This window comes from Dermacentor variabilis, chromosome 11 (genome assembly GCF_050947875.1).
Source record: "Dermacentor variabilis isolate Ectoservices chromosome 11, ASM5094787v1, whole genome shotgun sequence".
In the NCBI taxonomy this organism is placed as follows: Eukaryota; Metazoa; Arthropoda; class Arachnida; order Ixodida; family Ixodidae; genus Dermacentor; species Dermacentor variabilis.
In genome coordinates, this window is record NC_134578.1 from 80,823,542 (window position 1) to 80,836,790 (window position 13,249).

A 13,249-nucleotide genomic window follows, 5' to 3' on the forward strand; every position below is an offset into this window, starting at 1 on the left:
TACTTTGCTATGATACTCAGTTGCCACGATCGGTCATGAGCATGCCAGCATGACGACGAGTTTAGGACGACGACACAGGCACGGTGATGGAACGAGGAAAGCGGTGTTTCTTCGCCGACCGAACGACAATGAGATAACGATTAAAAAATGATGACGATGGTATAATGACACCGCATCGACGATGACATCATGACACTGCAAATATGAAAGTACGACCATGACGACGACTGTGTTACGAAGACTACATAATTACAACTGCGTGGTGACGTGATGACCACAAATGAATGATGAAGCACGAAATTCATCTTATCACTATGCACGGGATCCATTTTCTTTCTGAAGTAGCCGCATTAGTAAGCACTGCGTCCTATGTGCAAAGATATCCGTACATCACTAGAATCAAGATGGGGCTGGCACAGATTGAGTAGCACACTGGGGTGTAAAAATAAATTTGTTTTTCACTAACTCTGGCGCTGATCCACCAAACTCTGTTCTGTAGGGCTCGTTCGGACTTACAATTATGCGTTTACCTTAGCTTGCATTAGTCTAAGTTCGTCGACTAAGGCGTGCGTTTCGAAACTCACTCTGTTGCCTGACTGCTATGTGGCTTGGCTGCGATAGAAAAAAAAATTAAATACAAATTTTCTATTGCACCCCAATTTTTCCAGCAAGCTGTGAGAAGCGTACATTTCTGCACGTTCACTCAATGCATAAATCGAGCGTGTATACTTGTTGCCGTGGCTTTTTAAACTACTTCAAGTTATCGCCTAAACGATTCGATGTCGGATCAAGGTTAGCACAAATTTGCAGAAAATGTACAATTCAATAGTGAGTCTTGAATAAGTACAGGTTTTAGCCATCTGATATAAACGTCCTGGACAAATTGATCTCCACTTTAGGTTGCAATTTATTTTCGACAATTCCCTCTCCATTTAAATGCAGTACGCATAGGGTCACCTGAAGCTACCAATGCAAAAAGTTCTGAGGTGACTGTCAAGCAGGCCAGATAGCTCTGCCAAAGTTGTCCATCTTTTTCCCATTGCACTATCATTTCCGGAAGAATCACATAGAGATTATCCAGCATGTCGCACATAAGTTACTTATAAGCTACTTACTGTAATTTATGGTAAACGTATCAACAGGGGCAAAATGCAAAAACACTCTTGTTTTTTTATTTATTATATGGCACTTAGGAGATGTCACCTTTAATTGGCACCGGCTACTCCTTTTCCAACAGAAATCTTCAAGAATAAATCATGATCAAAAATAATAAAACCATAATTACGTGAAGTCAACTCCCACCATACTCTGGCTCCACACAATAACTGAAAGTCAACTCCTAATGATAACAACACAAAGTACAGTCACATAGGTGCACTAAAGTAAGTACAATGTTCGGTAGCATAACTAAACTAAAACCAGCGCACAAAAAAGCACGGATCGGATTCAATTGAATACAAGCATTGAATTGGCCGCAGTCTAGGAAAAATACCTCATAATGACATTATCATTTTAAAACAATTTCCTCAAAAGCTTCCGAGAATAATGCTGGCTTCCAAAATCTCTGAAGGGTCAGTAACGCTCCTCTTTGCAATGAGTACGTTGACCAAGAACCTAAGACCTTCTTGAGGTTGAAGGGCCTGCAGTCTAATGCCACTGAATCATGTGCTAAGCTATGTCTCTGTGTGTGCCGAATACTCGTGTTCTTAAATCACAAGACGGTGGTCAAAATTAATCCCGAGTCCAACACTACAGTGTCTCTCATAGCCAGAGCATTGCTTTTGGACGTTAACCCCGGTGAATGAATGACCAATGTTGACAATAGCATACTTATGACATTCTTAATTCTATGTTAACACTGAAGTCTTCGGCATGGATACTGCGAAAACCTAAACTCCACATAGATTAAGCTACATCATACATTGTGCACAGAGTAAATGACCTAGTCGTTCCCGGCAGCCAGATGCATACATGACAGTGATAAATGAGAGTGCTGTTAAGACGAGAAAAATAGACAAATCGCAGCAAACTGTTAACCAAGGGTGTCTACCAAGTTGACATTTCCAAATTCCCTGAGTTTTCCAGGTTTTCCCTGAGTGACTTTGCGAAATTCCCTGAGTGACACAGAACTATGTTTTATGTCAAGACGGGCTGAAAGCACGTCGCCTGATGCTGTCACTCTCTAATAAACATAGGAAAATTTAAAAAAATCGACTAAATCCAGTTTGAATACTAGGGAGTAGTCTTTATGTTATTCAAAAAGACAATAGAAAGGAGGGGTTAGTAAAATGCACAGCAAATAAAATGCCTTCAAAAAATTGGAAATCGAGTCGGACATCCTCAAATACGAATAAAAAGGAGATGCATACAGAAGCAAATATTTTCGAATATGAGCTATTTCTATCCACCGATAGCAAGCTCTGTGGTATGAGGCCGTAACTTTGTCCCAATTGACATTCTCTCAAGAGCTCGTAAGAGAACCTCAGCTGTCCTGACATACTGTCAGCCTGCGCACGATGCCTCAGTGTTGTGTTTCACTGTTTTAAAAAGTTTATTTTGGTGTGGATGATGGACACCTGCGTCCCGGCATCAGCCAACACTTTTTTTAGGCTAAGCTCCTTCAAAAGGGTGGCAGCACGCTTCCTTTCCTGTTAATTCCTCAGTGCATACGTTCTTTCTGTTCTTGCCCTCCTTCCGTCACTCCTTCGCCCCACGGACCATTTGAAGCATCTTCTCGGTCCGTTGCACAGTCCACATCCGATTTTTCGTACTCCCTAGGGGCCGTGAAAACGTCCAGAAAATCGGCCAATTGGAAAAGATAAATGCATGTCATTTACGGCCCTTAGGGCTGAAACCGCCACAGGCACATACGAAAACGCTCTGAATGCCTGCCGGTACACGTATTAGGCATATCGGTACTCACACTGTAACAGGAGATCCCGGATGCACGCGTGCATAATTAAGGAATGCATATGGTGAACCGTGACAATTGCCCCTTCCGACACTTGTAATGCTTCACCGCAATATGTGTGCGTATGCTTCACCACGGAGCACTTGTGTTATGAGGGGAAGCTGACTTTCAGAAACCGGCGTTCTCTAACGCATCATGCTTTCCGAGTTTCGAAGCCAATTGCGAGGACCACAAAGGCGCCGTCGGGGCCATTGCTGACAGCAGTGAACTCTGTCAATGGAAAACACGGCACCCAACGTCAAGAAGCTCAATAACTAACGTCGAAGTAGCTAGGCCTAGCGTCGCCAAAGTGGTGGCTACGGCTGCCAGCGGAACTGCGTGCGAGAGTGCCGGTTCGAGGTAATCAAAACGGCAGCGGTGGTGACTTTGATTAATGACGTTTTGGACCTGCGGTCACGGCAGAAAGTCCGAAAAATCGAACGGCGAAGGGTTCTTGCGTCCGAAATTTCATACGTTCCGATACATTGACTATATGGGGTACTCGGTGGTGCCGCGAAGCCGTCCAAATTATCGAGCATCCCGAAAGTCGGTCTTGACTGTACACCGGAAACTCCTCCAGCCGACGACAGGGCGTCAAAGACGATTCATTACGATTCCTGTCTATTACCCGAGCCAGCATTACAGCGACTTTCGACCTTTTCAACAAAATTACCGCTAATTTTCTCTAATAGAGGCACAAATTCCCTGTGTTTTCCGTGAGTTTTTCCAGACTACTCAAAACCCCTAAGAATTCCCGGTTTTTCCGGTTTTCGTGGGGGGTAGACAGCCTGTAACCTCTCCATTAAACAGGTTGTGTCATTCGTATTAGATTAGTCTCACAGATACAGTGGATGTAGTCACAAAAGAAACGTGTAGCAGGTCAACTAACGGTGGGTGCGTTTAGCACCAGAATCATGATCATAGTGTTGTGGTGAAGTTCTGCCATCAGGCACCCACAGTGCTTAGCTATTTCTAAACCCCCTCCCACCAGCTCTAACCCCCAAACATGACTATGGCAGAAGGGATAAACGTAACGTGAAGTCTGGAGCAATAAGAAAACAGTTGCGTTTTTACATAACTATGCGCACATAATGGCAATTAAGGTATCGTAAGGTACTAAGCATACTATACTGAACTCTCAGAATAGGTGCACATTTCTTTTATTATTCTTTTTTCGGTGCTTCGCTCCTGAAGATTTCTTGATTCCTGTTGTAAAATTATATATTTTTTAAACATTGCATTGCTGGGGAAAATATCGGTGATAAATAGCATTGCACACGGCGGAGAAGAAAGATATTCTGATAAATTCCAGTTTTAAAAACTGTTCTTCTACTTGGAAACTAAAGCATTGATAATGAGAAACAAAAGAAATATAACAATCTTGTTTGTAACAGTTACATTAAACGCTTCAAACGGCTGCGGACTTCGAGTGTTGACTGCATTATGGCGTCCCCCAGAAATCTTGAGGTGTCGCAGTTGACGAATATTCATACTGATTTCGTCTCCGATGAAAACGTCACAAACATGTGAGGCCAAGTGTCATAGTCCGAAGCGTTTCTTTGGGTTTCTGTACTACAGTTGTGAGCGTGATGACTCATAAAACCGACGGCACTTTCACCGTAGCCTCTAAGCGGGTTTCCAGTTCCACACCAACCCATTTTAATTACAACTTCATTCTGAGAAAGTTGCCATTTGTTCAAACACGTTAGCTACTACAGAGACAAAGAAAAAAAAACTGGGGGCATTGACGCCAGTGCTGTCGTCAATGTGTCCTTGTTTTTTTTTCGCACATATTTAACGGAACATTCATCGCCCCATGCACTGAAGACACTCAAACCTTGCCCTTTGCTTGATGTTTTTAACGTCTCGCCAGCGTCTCGTCTCTAATTATCATTTAATTTTTCTCTTATATATCTTTCCTGCTATTATACATATTCGTATTATTGTGCATCTTTCTCCGTCCTGGATGACGGCAATATCTATTACATCAATGCCACGCTCTTGCTGGAACAACTTTAAATGTCTACCTAACATTATATTTTCTAATTCTCATTTATTCCGCTAAATTAAGACCCACGACTTCCAAAGATCATGAGAAAATACTTGCAAGGCAATAAGCGTTATATCTACTATGCATTAGCGTTCGTACAACTTGTTCCTGTTTAGTTTCCAAGCAGGATCCTGTGCGGTGACGTCAATGCTCCAATAAGGGGTCAATACGGAGGAGGACACCGCGGTGTGTTCACAGTTGCTTCGGCTGACTCAGTGGCCTCCTGTGCTGCTACTCGTTACGAGGCCCCATGTAGCATCAAAGCAGGTTTTGCCTGAAAGTGATCAGTGAAAACGACAGAGAACAAAAGACTAAGACCAGACTTCTGGTTCCGCCTTGTGTAAAGCTGTTTCCGTTGTTTGCTTTACTTTATAGGTGTAACCCCTTGCCCGGCTATCTACTCACCAGCCAAGCAGTCTACCGGGCACCCAGGAAGGAGTATGAAAACGTCGAAATGTCCTACTCCCGCGTTACCACCTTCTGCGTCATCATTTCAACACCGAGCCATCTCTTGGACAAAAGGCCTAGCGTGTGTGCCGAATAGCTATCAACACTTAATGTATTAGAGCTCTCTGAGCCTTGCTATTATTATTTTTAATGTTTAAGTGCCGGAGACCTTCATGTACCCTCATTGGGTTTGAATGTACATTGCTGCGTACTGGCTCCTGCCGACGGCAATTTTTCTGTTTGGCAAACTCCTTGTAAGGCTGCACACCAGGAAGTAAAAAGGCTGAAAAAGGACACATTGAATAGTTCCTTAACAAACTTAGTCATTTCTTCTGGTTTCCACTTTGTAGTTTCCATTTTGCAGTGCATCCAACGTCCAGAGACATGGTTACAAATATTCTCTCCATCATAGACGGCTACATAATCAGCCCTTCACTATGGGGAAGAGTACTGAATATCCAGCGCCTTTAATAACTACACCATTCATATTACCATAACACATAGGCGAAACGGCAACGTTCAAAGTTACAAAGAATGTCAAGCATGCCATGACGACTACAAGGCCACGAATATATCAGACGTGCACCGAAGAACTGGCAGAGGATATATATGCAGCTTTCGAATTGCTTCTTGTGCGGCTGTGGCATTTCACCAGCGTTTATCTTAGCCAAAACTATGTTCTTGTAGCATTAACCACGACGATATTTGATGATCAAGTTACAATTTTCAAGCTGATTGTGTGACCACTGTACCTTTTCTGCTTCTTGTGGATGACAAAGTAGAGAGATTTCATTGAAGGAAAGGCAGCGATAGGCCTGAACTAAGGTGTCCTAGGGTGCTACCACGTTCAGGTGCGAGGTGAGGGCAAGAAAAGGTGTCATACGCATGTTGGCGAAATATTAAAAAGAGGCACGATCCTGCATGAGCGTCCATATTCCTTAATTAGCAGTGCACGTTGACTGACGAATGCGGGACACTCCAATATAATGTGTTCAAGTGCCTCACAAGAGTCACAAGAAGTACACGACCAACTGTCCTCACGTCGTTGACGATACAAGCGTTCACGCAGCAACAAAGAGCCGACTCTTAATGTCATTATCACTGCTCTAATATTACAAGGCAAGACACTACCTGGAACACGGGGAGGTAACGACCCATTTGCAGCACTGTGGTCTGTGCTGCTTCAGGAGGTATCGGAGGATTAACACACTGGCGTTGTCAATCATACAAGACATTTCTGGGCAGTCACTCCCGGTGTGAGCCCAAGTTGAAGCAAAGCGATCAGCTTCTTCATTTCCAATAACCTGCCGTACAGTTAAAGCGAAGATTCCTTTGCGAACCCCCCTACACCTCTATTGCCATCCATGGCTACCACTTGCAGCTGTTGTTCGTGCATTCTCGACGATTAGCTCACATTCGTCTGCGGGACTGCGCCGGCATCTAGGAGCGATGTCTGACACTACTTCCCACACAGTAGTGTAACGTAGAAGACAGAAGCCGGCCTGCGCATGCGGGTCTTTAGCAACAAATACAGAGGACAAGGGGGCCATGATGCGTAAAACTGTGATGAGACAGGCGAGAGGGCACCGGAGGTGGAGGTCTCACGTTGCGCATGCGTTGCACCGCCTGGTAGCTCCTTGGATCGTCACCTCTGTGCCTCTAGGTGAGATGGAGTACCCCAAACAAACGGCGCAGAAAGGCAGCTTGCCTCTTTAAGCCTCTATAACGGTGGTTGCCTTCAAAGGTACATGGCGTATTTTGCGAAGCATACTAGCCGCACAACCACGCTCTTCCTTGCTGCGCCGCGAGCGGCCGCGTAGCTACCATATGAAGTCATAACAGCTGCAAAGCAGACGCTTTAGCTTCGCCTTCAAGAGTGGAACGGGACAGCGTTCCCGTCGACCCGCCAAGGGGTGTAAGACAATGGGCTACGGCGCAGCGACTAGGCGCCCCGCATCCGACGCGGTGAGCGTCGAGCAACGCAGCGTTCGGCGCGACAACGAAATGTGCGCCTGAGCAAGCGACGCACGCCTGAGCCTTAGAAACAGCTCGTTTCTAAGGCAACACCGCGTTCACTAGAGGCGCTTTTGTACCGCTTTGAAGCATCGAACTCGTGGCTCAGTCATTCTGCTTCCGGACGCCGTGCAGTACGGACGCAGAATGGAGGGCTCCTCGAGAGCTGCGAAAGCGGCCGACGTTGGCCGTGGTACCCCGTGTTCTGCGTTGCCCAAGGATTACCGCGTCATCTTGCCTCCGTCACCAACAGATGAAGGACAAAGGCGCGCAGTTGTATTGCACGGCGACGTCACTGGACGGCCTTATAGAATCGACGACTTCCGGAAGCCCTTGAAGGATGCTGGAGTAATTCAGCAAGTAGGTGGAATTGGCGCCTACCAAATGTCGCACGTGTGGCTGCTGAACATGAAGACAGATGAGGCAAAGCAGACGCTGCTAGACGCCGGACCACTACTGGTGAAGAACCGGCCATGCCTCGTCATTGATCCAGCGAGGCAAGAACTCAGGATTAAGCTACATTGTGTCGCGTTCGACGTCAGCTCTGAGAGCATTCGACGAGCCCTCCGAGAGTATAGCGAGATAAAGGAAGTCGTCTGTGATCGGTGGAAGGCCGAGGACTTTGAGGGCTCCGAGTCAACGACTCTTCCAGTGCACCCGCCGTGGTTGCTCAGTGGCTATGGTGTTAGGCTACTGAGCACGAGGTCGCGGGATTGAATCCCGGTCACGGCGGCCGCATTTCGATGGGGGCGAAATGCGAAAACACCCGTGTGCTTAGATTTAGGTGCACGTTAAAGAGCCCCAGGTGGTCCAAATTTCCGGAGTCCTCCACTACGGCGTGCCTCATAATCAGAAAGTGGTTTTGGCACGTAAAAAACCAAGTATTATTATTATTATTACTCTTCTAGTGCGTCTTCTGCTGCGTGATAGTGTCACACCAGACCGCATCCCACATCAGATGCGTCTTGGTAGCGGCACTGCGCTAGTGGTTGTGCCTGGACGTGCCCCGTTATGCCTTCGTTGTCACAACACTGGACACATACGACGTGAATGCCGAGTGCCCAGGTGTGCTGCTTACCGAGCGTTCGGGCACGAGCAGGCTAATTGTACTCGCTCGTACGCCAGAGTTGCAAGCGTAGGCGGAAGCAGCCCGGAGCGAGATGCTCATGGACGAGGAGGAAGCGGAGAGCGTGGCTGGTATGGTGGCGTCTATCAGCGACGCGGCCGCAGTGGCGGCGTCTACCAGCTCAGCAGGTTCGCAAGAAAACGGGGCTGCAGATGCTCGGGCAGCAGACGCCACTCTGGAGGATGCTTCGACAGGAAAGTACGAAGAAGGTTCGGCAGAGCGCCCTTCTGAAACCCACTCTTTAGGAAACCAGCTGCCACTAAGTGCGTCCGGGAGTGGTGAGAAAACAGCTGAACTCAAGACCGCAGTAAGCGAGGTCGTTGCGACGCTCGAAGACAGTGATTCGACGGACAAGGCTGCAATGGACGCCGAGGCAACACCTACGAAGCGCCGACTCAGCAAAGCAAGCACGGCTTCTCAAGACACCCGGCTACGAGCAACGGAGAGGCGTGGGACCGAGCCTGGAACCAAAAAGCCTCGGGTGGCCACCAGCCATAAGCGGTCGGCGTGGCTTACACGCGGCGGCGGCAAGTCGACGCCCTGAGCGTCGACTGGACTGTGGGTTGCTACAAGGCAAGGTCTGTGAGGGGAGCGCCGTAGGCTCGGTCTGGTGTCACTCGCCAATATGGAGTCCTTAGAGAGGTCGATAAATGTTGCAACACTTAACGTCCGAGGGCTTAGTGCCAAGAGGCGGCAAAACCAACTTTAACGCCTCGTAACGGAGCACGATTTTGATATTGTAGCCATTCAGGAGACCAAAGTAGAGAGAGAGTATCAGACAGAGCGTATGGTGCGTCCTTTCACGAGACGCTATAACGTGCGTGTTGCCCATGCGGTGGGGAGGTCTTCGGGGTGCATTTTGTTAATTCGGCAGAGTCTTGGTGCTGTAGTGCAGTCGGTGACTACCTGTGAGTCAGGCCGTTTCATTGTATCTGACTTTTCCCTGTCAACAGAAAATTGGCGAGTAATTTGTCTTTATGCACCAACTCAGGCTCAAGGGCGAAAGCTTTTTTTTTGAAGAAATGGAGACGTACGTGTGAAATGCGAGCGTAGACTAATCTTGGCTGGAGATTTCAATTGTGTCTGTACGGAACGTGACAAAACCAGTGGGAAACACTATGATGCAAGTACTGCTGTTTTGAAAGACTTGATTGCAGAATTTAATCGAGAAGACGTGGGTGAATGTCTTTGCGGTGGAAAAGCGGTCACCTTTACCCACTTTCAGGGTGCGAGCCATGCTAGACTTGACAGAGTGTACGTGTCGGCTGAACTAATTCAGTCGTGGGGAGATTATCGAGTCACACCTGTTGCATTTAGGGATCATTGTTTGGTTTCTTTCCGTGTTGGAAAGTAAAAAACAAATAGCAAAGAAATTTCCTGGGATCTTTCGAAATTTAACGCAAACTTGCTGAAAGACGACGCGTTTTGTGAGCAGTTTCTCAAGGCTATAGATAAAACAACAACTCAAAACTTAGAATGTTGGGGACATAAATGGGAAGTTTGTAAGCAAACAATTAAATTGAAAGCACTTGAAAGGGCCAGTGTTTTAAGTCACGCGAAAAAAGAACTCGAGTCCCGTCTTAGATTGAATCTGAAGCAATTATTGGAAGCTGAAAGTATACGACCCGGTTATTTCTTAGAAGACATAAAAAGCATAAAGCATAAATTTGAACTGATAGACCTAGAGCGATACAATGGAGCATTGATTCGAGCCAGAGCTGAAAAATGGTGCACAGGAGAAATGCCGACAAAACGTGCCTTGGGAGTCGAAAAGAAATATGCTTCCCAAAATGCAATAACAGAAATAGAACATAACGGGTTAATGTCTACCAACAAAGAAACAATAGCCAGTTGTTTTTTGGAATATTACAAAGTATTGTTTTCTCGTAGCCAAGTTGACACTGATAGATTTAAAAAAGACTTTATGTCATTGATGCCAACATTAGATGATGAAACTAAGGAAGTATTAGAAGTGCCCATAATAGTAGAGGAAGTTAAGGATGCGATTGACCATTTAAATAATGGCAAATCACCGGGACCGGATGGCTTAAGCGCTGCATTGTACAAGGCGTTTAAGGGTGTTGTCGCGCCTGTTTTGACTGAAGTATACAACGAGGCTTACGCGAACAAACATCTACCGCCGTCCTTTTTGTCAGCACACGCAGTCCTAATACCAAAAACTGAAGACCCAATCAAATTACGTAACGTCACATCGTATAGGCCGATTAGCCTGACAAATATAGACTATAAAATAATAATGAAAGTATTTGCTAACAGGTTGCAGACCGTAATGAAAGATTTAGTCGGTCCGCATCAAACGTGCGGAATAAAAGGAAGGACAATTATGACAAATATACACATAGCACGATCAATCGTTGAATGCTGTGACGCAATGCAACTAAGTGTCGCTATGCTGCAAGTTGACCTTGAGAAGGCATTCGACCGCGTGCCGCACGATCTGCTTCTATGTATGCTTGAATATGTGAATGTAGGCAATGTGATCAGCGAAGGTGTGCGGATGGCTTACGCTGGATGTGCGACGAGATTGATAATAAACAAATCAGTAGGTGAATACATACCAGTACAGCGCTCGGTCAGACAAGGGTGCCCATTATCACCGCTTCTTTTTTGCATATATATTGAGTCCTTTTGTCTAAGCGTAATTAGGAACAACGCGATACGTGGATTTCAGTTAGATCAGGCCGAGTTAAGCCTTCTTGCTTACGCTGGTGACATTGCAGTTTTCTGTGTTGATCATGAAAGTAGAATGCATACCGTCAATGCTGTTAAAAGTTTCTGTCAAGCAAGTGGTAGTGCAGTAAACTGGGACAAGTGCGTTGGGTTCTGGCATGGGGAATGGGACGTCGCACCAAGGATGTTTTTGAACAATAAATGGCAAGAAACACCGACAAAATACTTAGGAGTACCCCTACAGTACTACTCTGATAATGAGCCTTATTGGAAAAAACAAACAGAGGTGTTACGTGAAAATGCACAAAAGTGGAAACGATGGGATAAGCCGATTTTCGCACGGGCCACGACGTGCAACCTGTTTCTTGTAAGCAAGCTATGGTATGTAATGCAAGTTTTGCATTGCAGCAGGTTAAATGTACAAAAAATGCACAGAGTGTTCGCGGTCTTTATCGGGAGCTCTCTATGGGAGAAAACGAGCCGAACAAATCTGTTTAAAAGAGGGAGTGCTGGTGGGCTTGGTCTAGTGCATCTGTATGTGAGACAACTCGTCAGTCGATTTGTTTTTATCAGAGATGTAGACCATACCTTTCTCAAAACTATGATTCAACTGAGGCTGGGTAAAGTGCTACCAGAGTTTGTTGTGTCTTCAGTGTGTCAGCAAGGACCAGTACGTGGATATCTAAAAGAAGTGGTGTCATCTTTCCGCTTCTTATCGGTGCGTTTTTATTTGCAATATTTGACAGATGTGTCACGCAAAAAACTCTACAAGGACCTTGTGGATGTGCTATTTCCTGTGCCATTGTACCGTGAATTATACTGTGCAGGCAAAGGAAAAGATGTTTTGAAACGCGTTAAAAAAATGCTAGTTGCGCCAGGGGTTAAAACCTTTTTTTGTAAGCTGCACACAGGAACCTTACCTGTTAAAACATGGTTAGAAGAAAAGGGTTTATTTGTTCCGTGGGGTACTCATTGTTTGTTATGCAAAAAACCAGATACAATTGAGCATGTGTTTTTAGATTGCTGGTGTGGAGTGTTCTTCTGGCACATCTTACAGAGAACCTTGAAAAAAGAGTTGCCATTAAGTCCGCACGGGATCCGTTATCTCACGGTCGAAAACAACGATGGTGTGCCTTTCAATCTGGTTATGCTCCTGGGCCTGCACAGTATATGGCGAACTTGGACTGCTGTACACAATGCGGATATTGACGCTAGACCGGTTCGCGAATATTTTTGCGAATCGGTGTCCCATTTTGTCGAAGAGCAGAAGGTGCAGTCGTATGTACCAGAGTGGGTTCCAAGATTAGAAATATTGTTGCAGATGCCGAAATACTGATGGCGTGTAGTCAGAAAACAGCTGACGGTTCTCGGTACTATTATCTTGTTAATCTGTTCTGATCTTGTAAACTCTGCGAAAAGCGAGGCAATAAAGAAAGAAAATCTCGTCGCTCAGTGGTAACGTCTCCGTCTCACACTCCGGAGACCCTGGTTCGATTCGCACCCAGCCCATCTTGCAAGTTGTTTTTATTCATGAAGTACCTGCTGGGATTTATCGTTCACGGCCAACGCCGCAGACGCCGACGCCGACGAAACCGGCTTTTCAGCGACACGAGCTCCTTAACGCTGCCGCGTTAAAATAAAGGCTAGTATGCTTCGCATCCTGGGCTTAACCTTAGCTAAGCCACAGCCATTTTTTTCATCGCAGAGGTCTTCGTTCGGGAAATACTTGAGCCAAAAGAGAAGGTGCGCGTGAACACTGCCTCCTAAGCTTCGCTGTATATATATATGGAACAAAGCGCGTTTGATCTCCTCCATTTTTTCCTTTATTGCAACTGCTTCCCCATGCTGCCTTAGGATTTTTATCACCCACCACCCTTAGTTCCTTTGACCTACTAGCTAACTAAGGGTGGTGGGTGATAAAAATCCTAAGGCAGCATGGGGAAGCGGTTGCATTAAAGGAAAAAAATGGAGC